This window comes from Dermatophagoides farinae, unplaced genomic scaffold (assembly GCF_024713945.1).
Source record: "Dermatophagoides farinae isolate YC_2012a unplaced genomic scaffold, ASM2471394v1 contig2, whole genome shotgun sequence".
In the NCBI taxonomy this organism is placed as follows: Eukaryota; Metazoa; Arthropoda; class Arachnida; order Sarcoptiformes; family Pyroglyphidae; genus Dermatophagoides; species Dermatophagoides farinae.
In genome coordinates, this window is record NW_027461517.1 from 281,030 (window position 1) to 301,592 (window position 20,563).

Here is a 20,563-nt window from a genome sequence, read left to right on the forward strand (position 1 = left end):
GTCGCAGCTTTTCTTTGCTAACCAATCCAATATTATCGCCAAGGGAATACCAAGACGACTCGGTTATGATTTCTTCTAATTTTCTAATATAATTATATTCATCTGACTCCAGAAAATAAGTATTATTTGAACAACTATATTTACTTTTTGGGGAGTCCTTTATAAATGTTTGGTATGCTTTAATTCGACAAACTATATTACTTGGGTTTGTAATTATTTCAATTGGTTTTTTGTCTTTAATTGATAAGATAGGCATCAACAAATAAGGAATTACGGAACGTTTGTCCGTGGAAAGATATTCAGATCCGGCTTGGGAATATATTGGAGAAAAGTCCGTTGCAGGTATTTCGACTTCGCGCATACCTTCGCAATTAACATATTTTTTATAATCCGAAGTTTTAATTATCGCGTATAAATATCCATGAAGCGAACTTCTAACGTCTCTTCTACAAAGAAACGATTTAGACCACCAAGTAGACCAATCAGGACAAATTTTGTTTATTTTAATTATGTGTAACCGGGCGTGAAATAACACTATGGCAAAACGTGTTGAAGAATAACTGCACTTGCTGCAGAATGGATGCATGGTTTGATTACCAACGCCTCTAATGTCAACAACATTTGCGCCCCAACTGTTATCAATATTCTCAAAATATCCTGGTAGCTCCATTTTTTTTTCTGATTTATGCGATTCTTCTGATAAAAAAACATCTATAGTAGCTGGAATCATGAAACGATCAAATTTCCGATATTTAAAAATCGAGCTAAACTGGTGTTGAAACGCCAGTGCGATATAAACATCTATTTTCATATTGGTACAATAATCTATATTGTTTTCTAAATTAATTAAGTTAGTAATAGGCTTTTTTGTCAAGTTTTGCATAATCACCGTTTTCGGCCAAAGCTTTATTTTATTAACTGACTCATAAATAAACTGCAGCAATCGTAATAACAGTTGCTTGCCTCTACGCATTTCAATCAAATAAATAATCCACGTAGCACAACTTACTTTTACAAACACTTCGCGAGAGAGGTCCATATTATATTTTTTGAGTGATACATTTTCATCCTGACCATAAAAAACTCTATGTTCTAACTCATCTTCCAAATGCCAATCGAGCTTTTCTATTACACTGTCAAAATAACAAACTGGATCTTCAATCGAAACTAGATTTTCCCAATATCCGTTATCATTTTGATTTGAATATACTGACATATTTTTTTTCCATTTCACGATACACATTTCTTTACTTGGCAAAATTTGAGTTGAAAATGTATTATAGTTGCTGCCAATAACAAAGAAATTCAATAAATACAGTATCAACGGAACTTTTTCGATTAGCATTGGAATTAATTTGCACAACCAATCTCGAACAGATTGCGGTAGATTATTCAATATTAAATAATCTGGTGCTGAACAAAACGCCGATATAATTATCATCCAAGCAATACCAGGCAGTCCACCGTCTTTCATGGCGGGTAGACATCTAGCTTTAGTCCAATGTTTCAATAATCTAATTAATTCTTTTCTAATTGGGTTGTCATTAAACGATCGATTGAAAAACAATGCGTGTTTCAGTGAATTATTTGTATTAACGCTAATGTCGCAGACCAACCCAGATTTCAAACTTATGATCAAAACCGGAACTCTTGCTGTGTCGATCAACTGCACATGACAATTACTCATGAAACTATAAGAACCTCGATTCCAATTTTGATTGTTAAAATAAAACAATAGCTTGATGAATATTTCCGAACTAACAATAGAATCGTTTAATATCACAATATCCAGATCAGACCCGTGAGAATCTACACCACACGCTGTGGAACCAACAACGTGAACAGTACTCTCAGTTCCAATAACAGACAGAGTCACGTACTTAATTAATAAATAAAGTTTTTTTTTTTTCGCTCGTCTCATCTACCCGAGGACTAATAAGATCTAAATAAACTCGAACAGTTTCTTTTAGTTGGTCACAATAAGCGTTTGAAAAAGTACTTATAAACCGATTTAAGTTACTTTTGCTATGTTCATTGGCTAAAGTTTCATTTCTTCTAGTATTAGACATGCATTATCATTTTCTATATATATATATATATATATATAAAAATTAATTTGTGCATTAATCTGAAAACATGAACTAATCAAAAATATTTTTTATTTATTGGTACAAAACATTAAATTATATAATACTACCATTATTAGCACATCCACGCGGGTTATCATCTTTCCATTTATCCATGAATATTAATTTTTCCTAAAAAAAAGTTATTTTGTTTAGATTGATTGGCATTATTGAATACGTGATTTTTTTTCAAAATTTAACAATGATAATAACTTTGGATTTTACTTACTCTAGAGATTTTTTCTTCCTGTGAATCATTGCCATTATCATCCACTTCAATAAAATTATTTACACAATAATAATCGGCTATATAAATATTTTCTTTATCGCTAATATTTTTTTGAAATTGATTCACACTATTATACGCGTCTAATTTGTTAGTATTGTTAATTATTAAAAATTTATTTGTGTTTTTTGTATAATCTTTTGATTTAGTATTATCAACTAATCGCAGTGAATTTGGTTCTGAATTGAAAAACTTTTGCAGCATTGCTTCTTCAATATATATACTACGTAAAAATAAAATAGATTCAAGCATTGATGAATATAATAATGCTTTTAATTTAAAATCTAAATCGTCCAACTGAAAATCAAGTGAACTATCGAATTCAAATCTCGACCAATGGTTTTGATGAAAATTTCTAATTTTTAACACGTCAATTAAATTTAAAAAAATATCAATGTGAGATTGTAATAAATTATTCAATAAATCATTTAAATAGATTTCTTCAGATTTAATGAAGTAAAAATTAATGTCGTTCAAATATATTAATGATTTTTCGAAATGAGAAAATAAAAGCTCTTTTGAATTAGATAGTACATTCAATCTTTTTTTGGAGTCGGTTTCTTTATCAATATCAAAATACGTTAGTAATTTTGAAAACATATCGAAGTTGAATTTATGTTGATTTTCGTTTGTTTGCTGCTCATTTGAGTCAGAATTTAATTGCTCGTCTTTGGATATTAGAATTATGTTTTTAAAGTATTCATAAACGTGAGTTTCCCAATTCAAAAGACTTTTATTCTTGATCCAATTACAAATATGAATTAATGAATATTGCATAATTTGAAAATAAAAAAATATTATTATTCGCATTGTGAAAACTCGGTCTGAATATTATCTAAATTTGTTAATGAGTCTAACTGAACACATTTGTTTTGATTTTTGTTCCAACCACATTTTTTAAGCAAATTATAAGATTTATTTGAGTTGGTCGAATAAAAAGTACAATTGGTACAATTGCTGAACTGCTGACAAGATATATCAGTAATCTTTTGTAAAATAGTTCCAGGACATTTTTCAAATAAATTTAAACAAAACCACCTGTTTGAAGCAGCATCGGCACAAACCCCTTTACAGGTACTTACCGGATGGTCTCTTAATCTTATGCATGAAATTGGATCATCTATTCTTGAACAATCTATTTTTTGCCAGACTCGTGCTTCTCCATATGGACAGGATAAAATGTTCTGATTGATGCATTGTTCAGATTCAGGACACCAACCACCACAATTACCAATATAAGACTAATAGTTCATGTTAAGAAATACTCACTTCTAATTTACATATGATCTCGCTTAAATTTGTACAATCGAGTGTATACACGAACGTATTTAGTAAAAGTATTATAATAGAATACATTGTTCATTCCAATTAAACTTTAAGAATTTTATACACACAAAGATAAAAACTTAAACTACAATCGATATTCTACGAGACGAAAAAAGATAAACAAATATTAAGCCGCCTTAGCTCAGTCGGTAGAGCGCAGGACTCTTAATCCTGCGGTCGGGGGTTCGAGCCCCCCAGGTGGTTCTTTTTATTTTAAACTATTTTAAATACACATGTGTGAAAATTAACAACAAACAAATTAATAATCAATGGCCACGTGGCCTAATGGTATGGCATCGGTCTTCGAAACCGGGGATTGTGGGTTCGAACCCCATCGTGGTCTTTAAATTATTTAAAAAAAAATTTTTGTCAATTGAAATTTTAAAATTATTAATTGGAATAAAAAAGTGGACGACCTGAGTATCGATCTCAGTACCTCTTGCATGCTAAGCAAGCGCTCTACCATTTGAGCTAGACGCCCTAAATATTTCAGGTTTTTAATTAATAAACCCTTTTATTTTTTTTTGATAAATAACTTAAAATTTTAACTTTTCTGTTTCTTGAATTTTGAATTCTTGAATGTAAAATGGGAAATCAGGAATGTAGTTTCTGAATTTTATTGGGGTTAATGAACATGAAAAGTGCACGCGATAAACTCCTGATTCAGTTCTTTCTAATAAATTTCAGGACTAAAACAAACTTACTGTCATATTGATTTTTCGCTAGATAGTAAAAAGAACCTGTTATAATGAAAGATTCTTGCTTTAAAATTTCTTTTTGAAGAGTCTTATATAAATATTCGCTTTTATTCAGTTGATGGAATCGTTCAAAATGTATTTTAACGGGTTTTTGTAGAAATGTTAAATCATTTTTTAGAGTATCGTCTTGGTAAATCTTTTGGATTTCATTGTAAAAAGATTTAAGAATAGCCATAGAGGATTCACTCACATGAGATTGCAACCAATCTTTATTCTGATCTAAATTGTTTACTGAATCTAACAGTTTTGGAAAAAAAACATTCTCTAAATAACAGATAACTGATTTTAGATTTACATTTTGCAAATAATGGAATTCTTCACTAAATAATTTCTGAACATCCTTGTTTATAAAATAACTACTTCTGCCAAATATTTTAATCGCAAGTGGTGACTGTCTGAGTGATCGAAAGCTTGATTCTAACTTTGAAACCAAATTACTTAATCTATCGTGAATGTGAAATTTATTTGTAATCAGGTTGATTGAATTGGTATTATACTTAAACGCATTAAATTCGTTTTGTTTGAATAAGTCAATTTGTTTGTGCTTATTATTAGTTGAAAAAATATCTAAATTATTACCTTTATTGATATTATACCTTCGGTTAAACCAATGAGACAAAGGCTGTATTGACAAATTTTTTATATTCTTACGACGATTTGCAGAGAATCTAGGTTTAAGCATAAAATCGTATAATGGCGTAGCTAATATTGAGTTAATATTAATTAATAATATATGAGGCTTTTATGATTTGAAATGAAATCTTAGAATAAAAATTTACATTGTTAACAATTGCGAAATAATTTTTTTTAAATTATTATACTCCGATTCAAAATTATCGCTCTGAAAAATAATTTTATTATCTGAATTTGAAGCAAGTTGTTCACATAACATCTGAGCACTCCATATATTGTTTAAACCGCTTAAAAAATGAGGTCGACTCTTCTTCATCCATTCTTCGATCAGCTGTCTAGATGCTTTTAAATGAATTATATAGTCACATAAATGATCCCACTTTGCTTCAAACAAAATCGCAGCTTCTAAGAAAATCAGTTTTGCAGTGGATGTTTCGATTCGAGACTTCAAGATGCTATACATCTCCGGCCAAACAATTTTATTTAGCTCTTGGCGACACGACTCACTGTTGAAAATGATTTGTCCCAATATTCGACGGTTTATTGAACCATCATCGCACAAAACATCTTTACCAAAACAATTTGCAATTTTTTCTACTGTATTTTTAGATGAATTATATAAATTAGAACAAACCTTATCACATTCAATAAATTCAATTTGATGTTTATTATCTTTAAAGTGGTCTAATAACTTCATGATTAAAGAACTTTTTCCTGAACACATACGCCCGCAGACGCCAATTACGATTGGGTTTTTTTTATTTAAATCGACCCGGAAAGCCATTTTGCAACGAAATCCTGCTAATATCTATGAAAATTAATAGCAATAGCTTGTTGCGATTAGCACATAAAATTAAAAATAATTCAATATGATAAAAAAATAAGTTGTAATTGATTGAATAAAATGCATTAACAAATAATATAAGCTTTAAGAAAAAAGTTTCAAATAAATCACCGAAAATATTTTAAACTAATGGTGCACCTTATTGTTTTAATAAATGACTGATAGCTCAAAACCCGCAGCTTATTTATTAGGAAAGTTATGTGGTTTAACTATTTCAAGTTTTATTGGATTGGTCCAAGGATGTATACAAAGCCAAATTACAAATTTTGAGGATGTTAAATAAATCAGTTACAAATTGATGATAATTATTCTTATCTAGTTGAATACCATTATCATTATTTTGTAGTCATTACCACACTGCAAAAATAATAATTAAATGTTTATTTACTAAAGTAAAAAAAATAATAACTTGGTAATATTAATAATAATTTTTACCGCTTAATATCTTATGAGTGTTTCAATATTCCAGTTTGAGTTTTGTAATATGAATTTTTCATAGTGTATAGATGTCCAAGCGATGTTATTTAATTCACAACGTTCTTCATTTTTTTTTCGTTTAACTGATACTATACCTAATTTATCATTTGTTAGTTGACGATTAATTTTTCAAATTCGCCAAAACTAGTTTGATGTAATTTAAATACAATACTAGCTGTTGATAAAGGCTGATTTACAGTAAAATGTTTCTATCATAAATGTAATTCTAAGTGCGAAAACTTAGTGTCATTAATTTACATGGTGCTTTATGTATTGATTTTCAGTTGGCTAATCGCTTTTGAAGCAAATTACCGTATCAATTATAAAGCCAATTTTCTTAATATCATAATAGCGTTTTTGACTGATATTTTAATATTATTTATCTGTTTGAAGTTGTTATTAAAAAACACCCAGCTTGAATCAAACTGATTTCCAAGATTTAGTAAATTAAGTTACTCTCTGATAAATGGTAAAACTGTGATCAGTTATTCCTATATATTTTGATGATAATAATCTAAAGAAAAAATCGCTGTATGAATAAATTTGTATAAAAATAAATAAAACATTAAGCAATTAACTTAAAGTTGTCCGAAATCGGTGAAACGTTTTATTTATAGGGCAATTTGGTGAAAATACAATGAATAAAAAACTACAAAGGACTATTTCAATATGCGAATAAAAATTAACAGGTAGAAACGGTGTTAGGTTCGCTTAACACAATTTTTACAGGTGTTATAATTGTTTCAAGAGCTTTTAGAAATTTATTCGTTAGATTCATCGTCTTCATCACTGTCAAAATCCTCGCTGTCGCTGAAATCATCATCGTCGAAATTGTCGTCAAGCAAAGTTTGAATGTATGGGTAAACTTCACTTCGGAAGACGTCACCAAATTCACCAGCTTCAAGTGGATCTACAATAGAGAACCATCCAGCAATTGAGTATACTGGTCGAAGATCGTCGGATAAGTCATTGTCTTCATCATCATCATCGTCTTTGTTTTCATCGTTGTGTTGAGACTTTTCTTCATCTTTCTTTTCTTTGTCTTCGTTTTTATCGTCGTCGTCGTCGTCTTCATCATCCTCATTGGATTCAAGTTGGGAATAGATAGAGTTGTTGTAAGCTTCTGCAAATTTACGTGGATCAATGTCAGCGTTCTTGAATTCGATTTGAGTGACAGTAGACTTTTCCTGGTTGACTTCACCGTCATTGTTTATAATAACAGTTTTGTTCCAAACAAGAGGTTGAAAGTGATCTTTGGCCTCGTTAGAAAAAGTGAACTTAATGCTGTAAGAACCATTATCGTCAATTAAATCGTTAACCTCAACATCCTTAAGGTAGGGAACAAGATAGTTGATTTCATTTGGAAGAACCAGGTTGTTTTCATTGAGGGTTGGGTGTATAGCAACGAGTTTACCCCATAAACAGTCATTTTCGCTAATGATTTTGTCTCTGGCTTCGTATAATGGTTTGAGCTGGCCGATGAAGCTTCGTCGGACGCCAATTTGTTTTTTCTCAATAGCTTTTTCTAGCTCAGCAATTTTCTCTACAACTGGCTCTAGCTTTTCACGAATGGCTTCAAACTCGTTTTGAATCAATTCTTTTTCATTGACAGTGGACGCAATTTCATTTGTTTTAGTCTTCTTAGAAACAATTTCTTGCTTGTCCTGCTTCTCTTGAAGCCTTTTTGAGCTGGTTGGTTTTGTCATGTTTATTTTTGTCTGTCAATAAAATTTTAGTTTTTATTAAAAAAAAATCTACTTATTATTATTTTTAAAATAAATATAACATTTGCTTTTTTAAATTTATTTATGGCCAAATGTTGTTTAAATTTATCGCACATTACTGATGATAAAAAATTTGATCAACTATGTAAAAATTTATCATTTTTGTTACTTACTGAAAGATTATTGAAAGATATTGGGATTGATCTGTGCAATCTATTTCGATTAATAGCTGCTGATTATCATAGTTTGTTAAAACACTTTCCTAAATTAGCTAGGCTATATTCTATCGTTCGCGATAACGTAGAAGAATTAATCTTTCCTTGTGATTTTGATATTGTACCAAACGTTTTTCGTTATGCTTTGCATTTTATTAAGCATTGGGACCAGAAAGCCACACATGAGCTTAAGCTACAATTTAACACAGCAGTTACGTGTACTGAATCATTGATTTTTTTAAGTGATTGGGTACGTTTTGTTTTACAAGATCCTGTGGAAATTCCAAAAGAAACGTTGCTACTTATGTATGAATCATATAAAACAGTAAAAGACTCTGAGTATCATGTAGACATTCGAAAAATATGCATCTCAACAGTTACTCGCTTGTTACGTTACAATTATATACAGCTTGATTTAGATAGTTTTGATTTTATTAGTTTAGTGTTGTTGCTAAATAACTATGAAAGATGTTTTAACATAGAGCAAAAAGATATAGCTATAAATTTGTTAAACCGTTTTTACGATGAACCTTGTAAATACACATATTTGTCATGGATTGTAAAACTGAAATCCGTTTCGTTTTATTGTTTGGAATATTTTTTAGCTTTTGTAGATTACATAATCAAAAACGACTTCAAGAATTTAAACAAATTTATTTTCGACTTGCTAGTTTTTATATCCAAAGCCATAGACGATGACGTCGTTTTGAAAAATGATCAGATTGAAGCTATTCTCGCTGTTATTGGTACACCACAGGTGAGAGATTACTTTTTTTCAGTTTACATAACCAAAGCCCAACTTTTTACTGACGAAATTATCACTTATTCGCGTCATGTATATGAAGAAAATATACTTATACAAAATGCATTAAGCTCAAGTATCATTACTATGTTGAACAAGTATTATCTCGAGTTGTTCAATTTACGTAATTTGCGAATCACTGGTTTGGTATTATATATTTTATTTTTAATATTGTTTGTTGACTTCATATCAAGAGATAAAAAATTTGAAACTCGAAAAATTCGAACTACGATTATAAAAAGGAACTTGTTTTCGAATCAAGATAATTTGGCTTTGTTAGTTAGTGATGATGCAAAAAAATTTGAAAGCCCTTACTTCCTAGAACTGTCATTAAACTTTTGTTACAGTGTATATCTAAAATCAAACTTGAAACTTAAGCAGGCTTTGTATCTTGGTCTTTGGTTTTGCAAAATATTACAAAACTCAAGCGTTTTTGTTCCAGACACTTTGTCAAAACTCAATTTGAAATTGTGTTCGAACTTTGATAAGTTTACGCCAAAATTATGTTTGCAAAATAAAGATATATTACCTCAGCTTATCTTTTGGTTGCTTGTTGTACCTACGTTGAGCTGGAATTTTCATATTGACTTATTGAAAGAAATAATTTTAAGAATATATGACATATTGAAATATTCATTAAGACTGAAACCCGTTTGCTTTTATAATAATAAATGTAATGAAATATTACTCCCTTCTCTAGTTACTAATATAGTTATAGCTTTATGGCAAAACTTACTTAATATTGACAATCATGAAGTCAATAATCAGGTTAACGATGAGTTACATGAAATAAATATGAGATTAATTGAGTTGTTGTGTACCCATCACAAATGTAAATCTAGTAAGTATTTGAGATTAAATTTTCTCGCTTATGCACATTCGTATTTCACAGTCGAAACATATACTAAACTCTTTACTTACAGTATTGACTTGTTGAATCAAGTAAATGCCAAGCTGAATAAAAATTCTTTTGAAGTGTTAATATATGCTTGCTTATTTCAATCACCAACAGACAAAGAAAGAATAAAACTTAATAATATAATTAATCAAATATCATATGGTTATGGGTACAACAACAATCTCGTTTTAGTTCTACTTATCAGGGAAAAAAATCTTCCAGTCTATGGCGTTAAAGATTATTTTAAGTCAGAGCTGACGGATTATAAATACCACGAAAATTATAAAGTACGGTGCGTTGCAAAACTAATGAAAGATTACTTGCTAATTCACGATATTTCTCATATGTCTAGTTATCAAATAGTGGCAGCTGCAGAGTACATATCGAACATGATTGACGTCGAACATTTTTTTACAGATAAACTAAATTTACCAATTTCGATTTTCGTTGAAATATTAACGTATAATGTAGTACGCTCATTGCTCGTAAAACTCTGCAATATTTCACCTCAAGGAGCATTAAATACAAAAGTAGTAACTGCAAAATTAGCCTCGTGCACTAATGCTTATCAACTTAGTTTCTGCGTTTACCAGTTTGGATCTGCAAGCAGAAAACTAGTAAATGGATTGGTAATTGAACTTATTGAATTGAAAACTGAATTAATGCTTTTTTTAGAACAACTCTGGATTGATCTAATAATTAATGCAAGTGAAGAATTACTTGTATGTTTAAGTTTAGGTCTTGAAAGGATGCTAGAATATATTTATAAAAGCAACGTTCCTTTTCTAGTTTGGATAAGCAAAGCTGATAAAGAAAAACTCACACGCGTAACTAAAGGGTTTCCGTATATGAATTGTTTAATAGACTTAATTTTAAAAACTGGAGTTAGTGTCGAAGAAATCAAACTCACTACAATGCAACTGGAAAAATTAATATTACTTACGGCTAAGCCTGTCGAGATTGGTACTGACGCTGCGCTTTTTGAATCAGTTGTTTAAGAGCGGTATTGGCTTCGACGTCAGTGTTGTCAGTGCGTTTTAGATACTCGAACAAGTTGTAGGCTGCCTCTTCGAAGTTCTGAATTTTTGCGTAGAGCTTTGACAGGAGTTTATAACTTTCTGCGTTGTTTGGTTCAAGTAGAACGCAAGTTTTTGCATTTTCGATGGCGTTTGTGGTATTGTTGATGTTATCATTTGCTGTTGCAAGCAAAGAAAATATGGAATACACTACATTTTGATGTTCAACAGGCCAACCCAAAGCTTGTTGTGGCAACAAAACAGGCCAGTCTTCACCAAATAGTGCAGCTAGAATCATCTCAAATCGCGAGTTGCACTCGTCGTATCGACTTTGTGAGAAAAGATCATACGCGTCTTCTAATAAATTACGTAGATCTGAAACTAATTCTTCCATTGTACAATCAATCTTTGGTTGAATTTTTTCTCTTATTGTTTCGACTTTCGAAGAATCAGTTATTTCCGCGAGCATCTTCTTTATTTCCTCATTGCTCGCGACATCGCAAGCAGAACAGCCATTCACTAATTTGTGAGCAGCTTTTTCGAGTTTCTCCCGTTTGACTTGCTTGAATAAAACTTTAATAAGTCCTATATTGCCGGATTCTGCAGCATTAAATAATATGTGATTAGAACCTTCATCGCTGGCATTAAGTATGACGTCGTGCGTAATACGTTTCAAATATTCTTCGAAAATAATAAGATAATCTGGTTTGTTAAACGAGGCAAATGCAATTAACGCAGGAGGGAATACGGATTTTGTTTTTTGTGTAAGTTCATAAACCAAGAAGTCATCTGGACATTTTTGAATAAATGATAAAAATACAGAAACGCTGGCGTAAAACCCTAGTATTAATAGTATGCTACCACTGTCACTAATGTAGTAGAAATTTTTGTGCCATTCTAGCTTAATATCTTGGTTTTGAACAAAAAAAGTCGGTGTTCTTTCTAGAGCAAGTTGGATGCAAGTATATCCGTTTTTATTCACGTCGTACAAAGATAAATTTTTTTTCACCAAGTAACTAGCTATTTCTGACTGATTGTTAGATAGTGCAGAATGTAACAAAGTGTTATTTTCACGGTCCTTGATTTTATCCAACTCTATTCCTTGTTGCTCGAAATATTTCACCAAATTTATATTCCCATTTGAAACTGCCAAATGGCAAAAAGTAACACCATTTGCATCTTTGTAATGAGTCGCAGCGTCTACAACAGAAATGTTGTTTTTTTCGCAAAACTTCGTAAATGTATCTATATCAGATTTTACTAGGTCAAAAAGCTTTTTAATTAGTTCCAGCGATTCCTTTAAGTTATTTAGCTCCATAAGCTCGAATTGATATCTAGTTCAATTATTCTGTATATTAAATTTTAAACAACAAAACACAAAAAGAGATTTCGCAAGATAGTCTATAAATAAATTTTTTTCAGAAAATTTTCGACTATTTCGTCTAACCTAAAATTAACTAATAATGTTATTATGCTTGGAAGAAAAACAATTTTTCAAATTTATAAATCTTATCGATTTCAAAGTAATTGCGCGTCAAAAAAAACTTTCTCATCAGTTTAAAAATTTTTTATCATTCCAAATTGCAGTATGTATAACGTTCAGTCAGAATTCACAATAATTATCTTGTTAAAATTGAAATAAAAATTATAGTATTAACGAAAAGAATTGATTGTATTTCAAATGCTAATATTAAATCAACACTAAAAGTGATGTAGAACTTCATCATTACATTAGAACTAAACATTCTTTAAATATGAGTGCCAGTAAAATTTGTTTATAACTTATATATTCATACATTGTCGACTAAAACTTTTCGTATTCGTTTTAAAAGAAACGTCATCCAGTGTTTTGGTAAGCCAGTCTTATAGGAAAAATACAACCTGTTTATTGTAGCTAAATATCGTTAGGAAAAAGTTGTAAAACTGACAGGGGTAAAAGATTGGTATTAACGTTTGGTAAAAACTTCACAATATTACTTAGAAGCCGTGTGTCAAAAGTTTTGAAATATTCTTGAGTATCTAAAATGATATTTGTAGTCTCTGGGTCTAAGAATGAAAATTCAGAAACTAGGTCGTTTATTAGTACTTCGATCAAATTAATTGTAGACTGGAAATGCAAATTAGTTGTAATGATTTTATTAATGTACGATTCATTGTGAATAACCTTGTTTACGTAATGAATAGCTTTTTGCATTGTAGAAGCAGAAATAGATCCAAGATTGAACGTTGAATCTTGATTTAACCAGTTTTCAATGTAAACTTCGAGTTTAGAAATTAATTTATGAGCGATTGGATTATTCTGTTGTTCTTCTGTTCCGAACAAAAGCATTTCGGAATTGAAAATTAACGCTAATGCGTGACTTAAACACATATACGAAACAAACAAACAACTAAGTAGATTTGTTATCAAATAAGAAAAAATATATTTTCCAACGTAAAGACTAAATGTTTCTGAAACCGTAACTTTGAAGCCTTCAAGAAGTGTGATTGAAGATTTTAGCATTTGATCTAGTTTGGATTGTTCATAGTCGAAAAACAATTCATTTATACAGCCTTGAAAATCATATAGCGGGTAAAAAATATCCACAACATTGTTGAGAAAATAAACAGATATTTTTGAAGCTAGTGGAATGGCGAAATCGTCAAGTTTAGCTATTAGATATAAATAATCGCAGACAATTTTCCATTGATACGTGATACTTTCTTGATTATAACAGCTGTTGTATAAATCTATTATTTTCAGCGCGGTGTCTAAAACTAACTGATCCACTTCGAGATTTGAAAAAGAAATAATTTCGATGATTTTAATGATTTTCGTTGAAATCGTATTATAATAAGAAGTTAACTGTATTGGAGTATTTTCTGTATCTGAAAACAGTTTTTCAAAGTCCAGTTTATCAAATGTTAAAATTTCACAGATACTAGTGGAGGCAAAAATAGCTTTTAAGTATTCGTTTTTGTCGACCAAAAAAACGTTTTCCCCTTGGTTGGCAAAATCAACTTGGTCATTGTTGCGGTCAAAAGAAAAGTTCGCACTTTGTTCGAACAGGTTGTAGTTCTTCGTGCGTTTAACGCAAGACGCAGTCTCTTTAATACTTATAGTAATCTGGGATAACATCTGTTCTACCGTGCTGAGAGCTATATGGTTAACAAAATCGTCGTAGCTCAAGTCAATAATACATAAACTTTGCAATATTATGTGTACCTGGCCCAACGTGTTAAAAATTTCACCTGTGTTTTCCGCCGTTGACATTGGTTTAATTATCGTTAAATACCAATCGTTCGTCGGTACAGTTATTATTTTGTGTTGTTTTATTGCAGCAGCTATCGGCAGATTGATTTTATAGTATTCAGTCTGTATATACTTTATCATTTGAAAATAGTCTTCAATTGCACTTAAACGTTCTATAAAATTAGCGGTTTCAGATTTTTCCAAAAGTTCATGCAATAGTTCTAGATCAAATATTTCTAGAGTCTGGATTGCTTGTTCCACTATTTCGTCGTCAACACGTTCTTGAAGTGCTATTCTAGCATTATTGATTATTTCCTGGTTAGTCTTTTCAACCTGGGCGATAAAATCTAGAATTTCAGCTTTTCGGTCGTAGTAACTCTGATTAGAGCTCAGCAACTCTGTATCAGAGCTGGAAAAATTATTTGAAAGCACTGAATTTATTTGATATATGTATAAAAGTTTGTTTCTCAACAATTTATATATTCTTATATTATTAAACAAGTCTTTCGGTGCTAGACATCCGTCGTTCGCAGCTAATTTCAATAAGTCTTGTTTTGAATCTAAAATTTTGTCAATCAGTTTAAGATTTTGTTCATTTATGGCTATTATACATAAGTCATAATAGTTGTTTATACTCGGATGTACACAGAATGTTTTCATAGGGATTGAACATTGTGAATAAATTTTTTTTTCAATTTCGTTATTGATACGCGCCAGATCTTGAATTTTTTCATTTAAAATAGGTTCGATTTTCCGCACTTCACTTTCCAATTTATTTTTTGTGCTTTTTACGTCAGAAAGAGTTGTTTTACAATAATCTATGTAATCTGAAAAAACGGTAAACGAAACCATGAATTAAATGATACATGCAGCAATCTAAAAACCTAGAAAAAAACTTTGCGAGTTTTTCTTATAATGTTTGTGATTATATTCAAGATTTAAAGAAATAATTAGTAAATCATAAAAATAATTATTACAGTATTTACAATAAGTTAAATTATAAAAAACTGCGATTTGGCAAGGCAAAATTCTGATTATAGAAAAAAGAACTTTGATACTGACAAATTACAAGCTTAGCCTAGAATTTAAAAACAACGAAAGAGTTTAATGACATTAGGCAGGAAAATATCACTGTTCTGTGATTAGTTTATTGTTATTCCTAATTTGGTTCTTCTCCAGTGTCTTCGCTTGTAGTTCCAGAAAACTTTGTTCCCTGGCTTCACTCGAATGAAATAAGGCAAGGGCCTGTTTTGCTTTATCTTTTTAGCAAGACGTTTTTTAAGCGCAAGACTTTTAATAGAACCCATTTTCAGTAGCTATTAATTACGCGTTTTATTGGCAATAATTTAGACAAAACATAGAATTTTGTTTAAAAATCAAGCTCTAAAAATTTGAAAGTAAATATTAGTATATTCTCGAAAAAAATCCAAAATTTAAAAAAAATAAAATCAGTTTTATATTGTGTGCTTGTCGATTTGATCATCTTAGTCTAAAAAAATGATCAAAATTAGGTTTAAGCCTGCTGAGTGAAAAATTAAGTACTAATGAACAAATGCAGTCTGATAAACTAGCACGACCAATTCGAAAAACGCGAAATAAGCGTTTCCAGATCACGGAAAGTGACAACGAGTTTTACAAAAACGAATTTTGGGCTGAGGAGGATAATGACAGCGACTGGTCTATCCACGAAAACCCCGAAAATTCTGATGAATATGAAAGTGAATGTTTTTTGTCCACAAGTGAGTCTGAAGATGATAACTCCGGCTTAAAACTGGACAAAGAGTTGTGGCGTAAAGAATGTCAGAGTAAAAAACGAAAACAAAGCTATGAAAAAGTAATTCAAAACAGACTGAAACGTTCTGACATAAAAAAACGCGTTTGGAGTGTGATTGAATCACCCATTAAAATAAACAAAAAAGTCACAGCAACTCAAGAATACATGTTAAGCTGTGCCAAAGCTCTTGAAGTGAAAAACAAAGCGTACTTAAACGAATACGAAAACAACAAATCTTTGTCCTACAATAAGAAAGTTCAAACGCCACGGCAATCGAATATGTTAAATATCGTGTCCACCTGGACTAGCCATCCGATGGTTGATTACACAGGCACATATGAATCGCAATTATTAATTTATTATAACACATCAAAAAATAACAAAAATTTAAATTCGAAATAATACTATATTATGTAGAAACTATAATAATGTGCTCGAGTTATAAAAACCCAGTGTGTTAGCTAAATGTTTTGTTTTTGCATTAGAAATTAGTTTAAAAAAAAACAAAGCTATGTCATTTAGATGCCAAGATTGCAAGGAAGACACTGTCATCGTAGTTGATAGCCACAACGGTGACGAAATTTGTACTAACTGTGGTAAAGTTTTGCAAGAAAAGTTGATTTGCGAAGAACAAGAATGGAGAATGTTTTCTAACAATGACAATAACAGCCAGGTAGAAAAGAGTCGTGTTGGTGCGGCGAATGATTCTTGGATGATGGACACAATCGGCGGAACGACTATGCTTGGCGGCGACAAGAAATTCAAATACTTGTCCGTTACTCATAACGTTACGACCAAGTCTAATGCAGCAGACAGACAGTTGAAAGCCGCCTTTAATATTTTGAGCTCAACTGTTGAGCATCTGTCTCTACGTAGTAACGTAACTGAGCGTTGTCGAGAAATTATAAAAGACTTGCAAACACAAACAGACTTTAACTTCAGAAACACGACTACGATGATTTTAGGTGTACTTTATTTCGCAGCTCGCGAAGAAAAACAACCTATTCCTGTCGAACTCTTGTCAGGTTTCGACGCTACGATATCCACGCAAGATATCCTTCGAGCTGCACAGAAAGTACGCAAGGCTTATAGTATGCTCAACCCTACTATTGACCGATCAGCATACGCCTCAATATTCCTAGTTTCAAAAGTTTGTCACATTTTGAAACTAGACGAGCAAGTAGAAAAGCTCTGTATTGACATGTGCAAGGCGATTGAAAAATCGGCTCTTGTCGACGTGTCTAAGTCACACTATATCGCTGCGGTCACTATAATGTTCGCAGTTCAGCTCCTTAATGTGAGCGTTTCTATATTAGATGTGCTACAAGCAGCGAAATCTGGCATCACACCAGTAATTGTAACTTACGCTATTCTACATGAAAAGTTAGATTCGATTTTGCCGCCTAATTTCTTTCCTTTAAACCCAGGTGGTATCAATGGATTAATTCCAGCGCATAATTTGAGAAAAATAAAAAAATTATAACGGACTGGAACACAGTCAGTTCAAGTCTTCACTGTCCGAACTTGAATCTTTGCTTAGGTCAACTGGTTCTTTAAGAAGAGGCATTTTTTTAGCTTCCTGTGCGTGCATTTTTTTAATTTTTAATTTTTTGCTTTTGCTCATTTGTTGATCATCTGTTTTCTGCAACAAAGCTCTTTTTTCTTTTATTTTTTTTTCTGCCTTGTTCTTTTGGTTGCCATTACCGCGAGATGTTGGAGGAATGCAAGATAAAGAACACTCAATCATGTTCTTGAACACGTCTTTCTTCGTAGGATCGACAGCGTTCAAAAATTGAACTATATTTTTATCTTCCATGGTTAAACTGTCATCAGCGTCCCAGAACCCAAAAGGAAAAGTATTTTTGCGGTCATATTTGAGAACGTATTCTATTCCAGATTTCCACGTTTCGGGTACGTTGTCGTTTTCAAGCAAAAGTTTGGCCAGGTACTTGAAATTGTCTCGTTTTTTTGCGTTGAACCTCGGGGGTAACTCTACCTTGTAGTGCTCAGGTACGTCATACATCAAGTGGTGTCGAAAACGACGAACCAAGTCTACACCTTCAAGTTTAGCAAGTCTTTTTTCACATACGTGTATTCTTTCCAAGAGAGATTCCAGCGTAAGACTCATTAGCTTGCCTTTTGTGAATTTTATTCTAAAAAAATTTTCTTACCATTTTATTTTTGCTTTAATTTGTAAATTCGATGAAAATAAGATGATGAAAATTCAATTATTCATCCTTATTTGTCTGATCAAAGCTGAATTAATTATTAAAAAGAACGTCCTACAGGGCAGCCACACGCTTGATAACCTTAAATTGATTACTTCGGAAGATGAACCTGTGATCGTAAATGAACCTCACTGCAACCTCATACACACTTCGAGGTTAATTCAAATCAAAAATAAAAATAAAATACCGACACATCCTACATATCTCGAATGTACTATTACTAGCAAAGGGATATCTTGCGAAGGAAAAAGATCTGTTATATTCTACTTTTATTCAGATATCATACTTCCTATTAATACGATTCCAGAACAACGTTTATGCTTTTTAATTGAACGACGCAACGCCCGCAAATCCGCTAAACCGCGAATTCTGTGTGCGTCTACTGCTGAAGCTGCAGACGAATTTTTGAAAAACATTTATAAGGCCATATTTTGTTTGTCCACTGGAATACAACTGACTCAGAAAATAGATAAAACACCGAAAAACCATCTCAAGCTTCCTCGCTATTCAAATAGAGGCAAACGGATCGCGAACCTCGAACATAATTTATATCAAAATCCTAACATTTCTAATAATAAAGAAAACGATTTAAATAAGTCGATAGAAGAAGCTAAAACAAAGCTTGATAATAAAGATAAGCCAGAAGGTAAATCTAAAGAACAAACTAATAATGATAAAAACAAGGCAACAGAAAAAACCGATAAATCGAAAAAAACTCAGAATGAAGAAACAGACCAAGTTTCCAATAACACTTCTCCAGACAAAAAGAAAAGCAAACAACCAGAGAAACTGCCTGAAATCGTTATTGATTTAAGTGAAATCGAATTACCCGTGATCAAAATAGGCGCAGAAGAATTGTAAGACTAGAATTGTTAGTTATCTAGCAATAAGTTGACAAAATCTCTTGTTAAACCTTTTATTAAATCAACATCTAAATCAATGCGTTCGCCTTGCAACGCCTCTAAATCTTCAATGATAGTTGAAATCAGCGCGTGACCAAACTTTTCGTCTTTTACTGTTTTTAACTTACTTCTGTCCTGGTTTACGATGCTTTCAACCGAATGATAAAGCTTACTCATTACGTCAAACCATTCCAAAAAACTAGATTTGTCTTGCAAAATATTGATAATGTCTACTGTAAAAATACGCTGATGGTCTGGAACTTTCGCTATAAAAGAAAGTTCTCTGATTTCATGCTCTTTTTCCAGTTTACCGCGTAGTGCGATAATTAAATTCGAGACAATGGTCAACTGTAGCAAAAGATTGTCTGGAAGTTTTTCAACTTTAATGTTTCTCATTGCTAAAAGCGTCAGTAACCCGCTTGTTTTGTAACGGATATCAAGTTTTATTACATTAAACATGACTGATTTTATGTCATTGTTCAATATCCACTCATTAATCGCAGCTACGGAGCTGTAAAACGAACCACATCCGTAATCAACTGCATATGCAATCAAATTTATTAAGTCACAATTGATAAATATTTCCAATGCATTGGGTGTATCTTTTGCTTTGTCATGATCGTTTATATCGCAACTTTTATTTTCATCTGAATCCATTAAACTTTCACTTTTTGCTGCGTTGTCAAGTGACTGTTCAGGATCATTGGACAAATCGTCTGGGAACATTTTCTGCGAATCGCCCGTTAACCAATTTATTAAGAGACTGGCTTTTTTCGTGAGCGACTGTTTTTGTTTGTCAAATTCAAAAGTAATATTATCTAACACTTTCGTAAAGTCGTCAAAGTCCTTGATTATTGATCTTTTAACTGTTTTTTTATTACTTTCATTGAGCAATTCTAACTTGAATGTAACTTTGTTATCTAGTTCCGCGATTGCGAGATCAAGTGCATGGTCCAAGTTTCTTAGTTTGATGTCATCTTGCAAAAAATTTGGTTCTTTATCCGGTGTTATAATTTTATCGACCTGTTTTACTTCAAATTCCTGTACTTCTGGCTGGAAGTCGGTCAAATTTAATTTACACAAATCAATATTCGAACTTGTCTTTTCATGGTCCTTCAGTCCTCCAAGGTTCAGAGTTTTTTGAGTCGCATTTTTTATTTGTTGAGCTAAAGGTTGGATCAATCTAAAGCCTAGAATTGGCTGTAGAAGAGTAAAATTTTCTAAACTGAAATTGAGTTCTTTTTTGAGTCGTAAAAATCCTGGTGACAGTAGAGGAAGCAAAGGATCATTATTCGTGGCACAATTGCTAAAAATGTAAATAT

At 31.6% G+C, this 20,563-nt stretch overlaps 3 non-coding genes across 3 annotated transcripts; 2 read left to right on the plus strand and 1 right to left on the minus strand.

Annotated features, from left to right (window-relative positions):
• The first annotated feature begins 3,869 nt into the window (after nt 1-3,869).
• On the plus strand, nt 3,870-3,942 carry TRNAK-CUU (transfer RNA lysine (anticodon CUU)). Its single transcript has one exon. It is a non-coding gene; the product is annotated as a tRNA-Lys (tRNA).
• Nucleotides 3,943-4,009: 67 nt separating this feature from the next.
• On the plus strand, nt 4,010-4,081 carry TRNAR-UCG (transfer RNA arginine (anticodon UCG)). Its single transcript has one exon. It is a non-coding gene; the product is annotated as a tRNA-Arg (tRNA).
• A 65-nt stretch (nt 4,082-4,146) lies between these two features.
• On the minus strand, nt 4,147-4,219 carry TRNAA-AGC (transfer RNA alanine (anticodon AGC)). The gene has a single exon. It is a non-coding gene; the product is annotated as a tRNA-Ala (tRNA).
• Nucleotides 4,220-20,563: the final 16,344 nt, after the last annotated feature.